Genomic DNA, 7,357 nt, shown 5'->3' on the forward strand with positions numbered 1-7,357 from the left:
AAACTTATTAAAAATATCAATACTTAGTTGTCACGTCTATATATTATTATTATCTGAAATAGGGTTTGGGTTTATAACTGTGTGCATTAATCAGGTTGGAAGAGAAAGGAGAATGAGCAGCTAAGTATGAGGGCATGAGGCCACTTACGACCCAAAGAATGACGAATTGAGGATTGCTGTGTGTGTTTCTCTCACAACATTCAAAAATGGATCTTTAGCTGAATCTCCATCCAACAGATATTATGCTAATTCCACCTGCTGAATCAGGAAGAGATAAGTTCAAAATCTCCTGCAGTCACCTCAAATCATTAGTAACTTTAATAGAAAATGTAAGGTTCTTTCGTTCACATGGATGTGTTATATATGCTACAATATTATATAAGTAACAATCAACTGTCAAGCATTTGGCCAAATTNTATATATTATTATTATCTGAAATAGGGTTTGGGTTTATAACTGTGTGCATTAATCAGGTTGGAAGAGAAAGGAGAATGAGCAGCTAAGTATGAGGGCATGAGGCCACTTACGACCCAAAGAATGACGAATTGAGGATTGCTGTGTGTGTTTCTCTCACAACATTCAAAAATGGATCTTTAGCTGAATCTCCATCCAACAGATATTATGCTAATTCCACCTGCTGAATCAGGAAGAGATAAGTTCAAAATCTCCTGCAGTCACCTCAAATCATTAGTAACTTTAATAGAAAATGTAAGGTTCTTTCGTTCACATGGATGTGTTATATATGCTACAATATTATATAAGTAACAATCAACTGTCAAGCATTTGGCCAAATTCCAATGGAAAGACTGGAGCAGTGAGCTAATTGGTTGCTGGAGGAGCCCTTTCAATGGTGATAATACTCTCTTTGTAAACTCATTTTAATTTTCATACAATTAATAATAATGTTCATAATGTAAGTTTGATTTCTTGCATTTCAGCCCTTGTCATTACCTGCTGCCCATGCATGACGTTCGTGAAAGAACTAGAGAGTATTCGGAATCACAGAAATTAAAGTATTAAACAATCACACAAATCACCAACAATAAAGAGAAAGAAACACGCGCAAGTTTATTCTGGTTCACCCAAAATCGGGCTATATCTAGTAGAGTCAATATTATCGTTAATAGAAATCCAAAGCCTCTCTCGTTACAATGAATGAATTTTCTATAATTTTCTACATCACTTATACAAGAGAATAATGTTTTTATATACTATGTTTAATAATTAAAAAAAATAAAAAAATAAAAAAATCCTAATAGTACCAGGATTCCTATTCTTTAAGCAAACCCTATTATGAATTTTATTTCTTAAAAGAACGCTACAATGTCTATTCTTGGTAAAAGCCTCCGTGTGCGTTGCACAAACTAGCTGTGACCTCAAGCTACGACCTTGAGCTGCTGAGCTGTGACCTCTATTGTCGAAGTGGGAAGAATTTATAAGGTGTTGTACGTTTTACTATAATATCATGATTTTCGAATATCCTTGATTTGATTGTCTAAAACGACCAAGCCACTCTCACTATCACGATGGACGCTCCTTCATCTCATCTAATTTATTCCTCAATAATGCTAAGTCTACAACCTTCTCTCACAACCCCTGACTTGGAAACTCGTCATTGATTAGTTTGCAAAGGAGCAGGCAAGACCTATATAAGTAGACGGGTCCCTTTTTGCAAGCTAACAAATAATAAACTGTTACGTCGGGGGCTATAAGAGAAGATTGTAAGTTTAGGTTGTGTACCTAACATTATTCTTTATTCTTTTCACAAACTAAAACTAGCTATAAGGTTAGAGATGTAATTTACAAATTTGAATTGTCACAAGACAAAACAGTCAATACATAATTGCCAACACGTGGCAGACCACACGTGTTTGTCGTTTAGTGTTCTTAAAGAGCTTTGCAGTACCCATGAATAATTTAGCTGGGCCTTGGCCTGTGGTGGAACGTGAATACGGATAGTGAGTATTAGATTCTCTCATTCCATGCCAAAACGTGAAACATACATCAATACTCCCGTACAGAGTTTTGATATTTCATGTCTCCAATTCCACATCTACTATGGCCCTATATCATACAAATTTTTAGATTTAAAATTTTTGGCCGTAGACTCAAAATTTAAATTTTGGACTCTCTTTTGAATTTTGGTTAGTTTTGATTAAATTATCAAAATCAAGAATAAAAAATACTGTACAAACATTTTATTTTTTTTCAATAGAGATCATAATAATAACTTGTGCAACATCACAAAAGAAAAACTGAGCAATAATTACGGCCGAACGATTGCACCTACCCAAGGTTTGACGGAACAACAGATTAGTATCTAAAAGGTTTGAAAATGACAAATAGGTACCTTCTGTCATGTGCTGTTAGTGATTTCTGTTTGCTAATGGTGAAAAAACTAGAATGCCCTTGGAGAAATATTAGTCTATTTTTTTAATTATTTTTAGACCCCTTAAGTTTATTAAATTCATCAAATATCCCCAGAAAAAAGTTTAAAAATTAACAAAAACACCCCCACCCACCCATACTTGCCAGATTCCAGTAGCCACTGCCAGTGGTAGTCGGAATCTGTCACAACGATCTACACCACCATTGGAAATTGCTGGTAATTCACCGATCTGACCGGAAAGTGACGGCCAAAGAAATGGTCGTCATTGATAGAAAATGACGGCCACATCTTTGGCTGTCGAGTGTTGCGGCCGTTGACGGCCAGATCTGGCCTTTTCCGACCAAATCGATGGTGGATCTGGCCGGAAAATGCCAGATCGACGCGTTACGACATAGATCCGACGGGTCTGTGTCGTAACGCAATTTTTCGACCAGATTCCGGTGGTAGTGGCCGAAATCTGGCACTGCGATGGTGGGGGTGTTTTTGTCATTTTACAAAAAATTTATATATTTGGGTGTTTAGTTAAATTAGCAAACCTAGGGGGTTTTTTTATAAATTTTTAAAAAACTAAAATATCAAACTTTCAAGGGCATTCTAGTCTTTTCACCATTAGCAAACGGAAATCACTAACAGCACATGACGGAAGGTACCTGTTTATCGTTTTCAAACCTTTTGGGTACCAATCTGTCGTTTCGCCAAACCTTGGGTAGGTGTAAGTCGTTTCCCTCAATAATTACAGAATTTGAATTATAGAAGAACCAAGGCAAGTGAAATTTTTTTAACATAACAGTTGAAAGTTTTCATCACAAAGCTGACGGTGGAGAGAGTGCTTTGTGTCCTGGCCAGAAATTAGCGATGAAAGTATAACACGTATACATTGGCCTCTTCCACACCATTAAAATCTCCAATAATACTAACCTAACGAACCCTCTCACAAACCTCTCTCACTAACCCTATGTGGGAGTTTGTGATTAGCTTGGTCAGGTGGAACCTATTATTGGACAGACGAGACCCATGTGAACTGACGAAATGTAAGCTGACACGTGGCGTTTGTGAGAGAAAGTTAGTGAGAAGTGTTTGTGAGTGTAGTCTTACTCTAAAATCTCACTATAATTTTTTATTTGAAAAAGCATGGCCACAGAACGTTTAGTCCTCTATGATTTATATATACAAACATATGTTAGAATTTTAAGTATTTATCATATAATCTTTTTTAATTATTTAATTTATTTTTAATTTAAAGTCTCACAATCATCTATCACTTTATACTAGAGAGTTTGTATAAAAAATATAATCCATGATTTTTAAATCCTAGAACTTGGTCATATATTCTACTTTACCCTTTGTAACATTAGTGAAAGACTAATAAATATTTATGTTTAGATTATATATATAGCCGGGAAGGGATTTTTTCTATTGATTTTTTATTCTGGCCTTACCTTTCAATAAGGGGTTCTTCTCTTTCCCCACGAGCACAAGGGAAAGCCCTTTCCAGATGGAGTAATGCACCTCTGTCTTGAAAGCCCACCCTACAGATAGGAACTCCTATCTCTACTACCTATCCAACCCAAAGACTCTTATTCATGGTGGAGTGATTCGAATATGATCCGATCCCATCCCAGCAATCAAACTTCTTCCTGACCGGGCTTACCTGCCTCGGAAGCTGGAATGCCTTTCTAGAGGAGGCTACCCGAGGAATCAAAAAGTTTGAAGTAGGATGTGGAATGTGATTGCTGAAGGATGGTGGTTATGGTTATGAAATCAATTCTGCATCAGATGATGAGCCCATGCGAAAACTTTCTCTTTTATTGGCGCTCGATAGGTAGGCTATTAGATTGAGTCGAAAGCCTACCAACACATAAAGGTTCCGATTCGAGCAAAAGCCTGAAAGGGGGAGGCAAGAACATCTTGATCGAAAGCGCCATTGTTCTGAATAGTGAGAAAGAGTTTTCAAAATTCGATCGAGAATCTCATCATTTGTTAGGTGGGCCAACCGACCGACCGAGTTGGCATCCATGTCATAGAACCTTTCTTTTACCCAAGAATCACATTATTGATCGAATCGAGGCAATTCATTGGCAAATGCAAAATCTACCATTTTAACACTCAGAAAAAAAACCTAAAAAAGAAAAAGAGTCACTAAGACAAGAGTTGGGTAAGCAAGCAAGAAGGAGAGACTAGAAACCGAGGCAAGGGGCTCTCCATCTCTAGGAAGATTGTGTCCAAGATCTGATAATCTAAGCCTTGCTTCTTCTAGTCGGCTCGTATTAGCCTATGCTTTATTACAGGTAGGCATTCCATTCCCCCCGTTCCTTTAGTCTTTTTAACGATACTTGAATCTTAATTCGCTGTCATCTCTCGCCTCCCCCCAGTATAGTAACCGGTTCCATGTTTCCTCCTCATTTCATCAGTTCCAGGCTCAAGTGCCTGCTCATCCATCTTCATTTTAAAGGCGAACATTTCCATTGAGTGACTGTAACTGCTATGGTTTACAGTCAATAGTTCTTAACCAACCCTTTCTCTTAGAGCTTTAAGAGAGAATAGGGAGTAAGGGGGGACCTTCGCTTCATTAGAAATTGAACCTGGACTTTCTTCTTTTGTGGAGCCTTGAGAAAGTCACCAGCAGCGGGTTAGTACAGTTTTCCTGCTGCTGATTTGGCCCTGCGCTGATTCAGGAGCTTCTTCTTTAGTCTAGGATTCTAAATAATAATCAAATCAAAAGAGGCGGCTGGGCGAAAACAAGAAGCAGTCGTTGTTTGGCGGCCGATAGTTCTACTAAGCGAAGAACTGCTCGCTACCTTTTCTTCGCGAATAACATGTGCAGGTAGCCTAGGAGAAGAGAAGCAACCTACCTTCGCCTACCTCCCTGTTCTTACCATCCAAAACAGGCTATATAGAGTATAGCCAAGTGGTAAGGCATCGGTTTTTGGTATCGGCATGCAAAGGTTCAAATCCTTTTACTCTAGATCATGAACACCCAATTGGATCTGTCAAGAACAAGTTGACGACTATAGGGGAAGCGGTTGACTGTAGTTCCTAAGCCCAGATTGTATCAAGTTTGACTTTGCTAAGAGAAGAGAGAGAAGGGAAAGACAGACGACATAAAGCAATCCCTCCCAACCAGCCAACCCACAGAGTTGAACACAACACTAACTTCGGCCAAGTTCTTCTATCAACCCTTGCTTAACTCCTTGTTCCGTAAACCGGTCGCTGGTTGATCTGATCGGACCCCGGACACGCGAGAGCCCAGCCCGGGAGGAATGCATGGTTCCCTGGCGCTTCATGGGACGGGCGTTCGCAGTCCCCCTCCCTCTAATCTAAACTTACCTCACTTGCCCAGGCCTGCCAACACAATAAGAGAATGAGGGAGCTAATCTGCTTACTTGTGTAGGCGAGGACTGCTCGGTTAGGGCGCGCTAGAGGAGCTTTGAGTGACTTGATTCTTTGCTCTTCGACAGCCCGTCACTCGAAGCTCTACCCTTTGCTTTGCCGCGTGCTGTCTTCCTCCAGTTGCCCCCACCCAATAGGCCGAAAAAGTTGCAATCAATTGCCCTTCCTGTTCTCATCAAACAGAAGACTACCATACACGCCTTTTGCCGACAAACTACCCTCGCCTACCTCATGTATAGGCATTTCTATCTGCTCGCACACGGGATCAGATCAACTACTCTACTACCATCATGCCAAAGGTATTTTCTTCAGTAAGGACGGATAATGAATAGCTTCTTCATAATTAGAGGCCTTGCAACCGCACCGCATCATTTAATTGCTCTGTCATAAAGAAAGGGAAGGAAAGATTTTAGCGATTAATCGCCTGAACCTGCCTTTCTTTCTTTGCTAGGAAGGGTGGCTCAATCACTAAGACCATCTCCAACCACAAACACTAAATTGGTGCAAGTTTCACACCAAATTGTTGTGATTTTTTGTGTGAAACACTATTGCATCTCCAACCCATTGCACCAAATATTACACCAAAAAGAATATTCCTTAGAATATTCTCTTTCTTTTTCTTTCTATGTAATAATCAACAATTAATCTATTTCACTCATTATTTTTTTTATATTAATTAAATATTGGGAATGATATTTTTATTAAATAATAATTACTTTGAAAATTATACTAATTTAATAAAATTAAGCATTTATTTAATCAAATAAACATTACATTTAATATAGAAAAAATATTACATCTAATATAAAATGATACCAAAAAAAAAAAAAAAAAAATCAACACAAAAGTAAAATTTCATATTGATAGTAATTTAATTTTCTGAATTAGTATATTCTTTCTACAAATGATCAATTAATGCATTTCAAAGAGCATGGTGAGCTTGGTTAATTTTTATTTTGAGTTATTATAGTTTAATATTTGCATTAAATAAAGTTTTGTTTTAATTTTTTCATCATTTTTTGAATTATATAATTATTATGAATTTATAATTATAAATATTAATATAAATAATAATCAAATTGACATAAATACAAATAACAAAAATAAAAATAAAAATAAAAATTTATAGTGTTTGAACAGTGCCACACCAAATTGGTGTGCATGAACAGTGCTACACCAAATTTGGTGTGGCATTATACATTGACACCAAATTGGTGCAATGTTTGACGCTAGGTTGAAGGTCATTTTTCACGCCATTTTAGTGTTTTTACACCAAAATGGCATTGGGTTAGAGATGTCTGATAGATCTCTCAAAACGAGAGCCTCATCCTAGAGGAAATTGCTTTCGGTGGATCCAGTTGATTAAGTCGTAGTGTCAGTCGATACCCACCTACTTGGAGTGCGCCTTTCTTGCAAAAAGAGTAACGAGCTTTCATCTTTTCATCCTATTTGATTTTAAGGAAACGAGGGGCCTTATCCTACTTATTTGTTTGTTTGACGAGTGCTCTCTCTCTCTCTCTCTCTCTCTCTCTCTCTCTCTCTCTCTCTATATATATATATACTGTTCAAGCTCACACG

Source organism: Pistacia vera, unplaced genomic scaffold (assembly GCF_008641045.1).
Source record: "Pistacia vera cultivar Batoury unplaced genomic scaffold, PisVer_v2 Contig328, whole genome shotgun sequence".
Classification (NCBI taxonomy): domain Eukaryota; kingdom Viridiplantae; phylum Streptophyta; class Magnoliopsida; order Sapindales; family Anacardiaceae; genus Pistacia; species Pistacia vera.